Below are 545 nucleotides of genomic sequence, written 5' to 3' on the forward strand. Positions count from 1 at the left end.
GGGGGGGCAGATCTGGGCCAAAATCCACTTGACTCTGATTTCTCAAATTTTGCTGATGACATCTAAATTTACTCCTTGTTCAAAATAATTTATAAGATGATGATGGAGAGGTGAGGTGAGGTATGTTAAGCAGGGCTCTGTTTTTTTTTTTTGTTTTTTTTTTGTCACTTTGCGTGTTTCTGCTGTTTTTTTTTTTTGTTTTTTTTTGTTTAAAGCCAGCATGTCATGTGTGAAAGCATACTGTGTGTTTGGTGGTTTCACACTCCTACCCCCCTCAAACTTCTCACTCCAACCCTCCCGTGGTTTACGTTTGACAGGCTTCAACCATGCTTGACTCTCACACACTCTCAACCACGCAGTCGCCTCTTTAATTGTCTGCTATTATCCCTCGTGCATAGCCATTCGAGGAGCTCTTCCTCCCTCTCCTCCTCCTCCTCCTCCTCCTCCCCTCCTCGCCAGAGAAAGCTTCTCGCCACGCGTTGGATGTGCCGGTGCTTCTGTGTGCTGCGACTCGGCGAGGAAAAAAGGAGGGGGGGGGGGGGTGG

At 47.3% G+C, this 545-nt stretch overlaps 1 protein-coding gene across 1 annotated transcript in view; it reads left to right on the forward strand.

The window, feature by feature from the left end:
- Positions 1 to 545, forward strand: part of LOC111667252 (uncharacterized) — a 46,498-nt gene that overhangs the window by 6,315 nt on the left and 39,638 nt on the right. The gene's annotated exons all lie outside the window — the stretch shown is intronic.

Source organism: Seriola lalandi, unplaced genomic scaffold, assembly GCF_002814215.2.
Source record: "Seriola lalandi dorsalis isolate HSWRI2012SDOR001 ecotype SW California unplaced genomic scaffold, Sedor1 jcf7180002054687, whole genome shotgun sequence".
In the NCBI taxonomy this organism is placed as follows: Eukaryota; Metazoa; Chordata; class Actinopteri; order Carangiformes; family Carangidae; genus Seriola; species Seriola lalandi.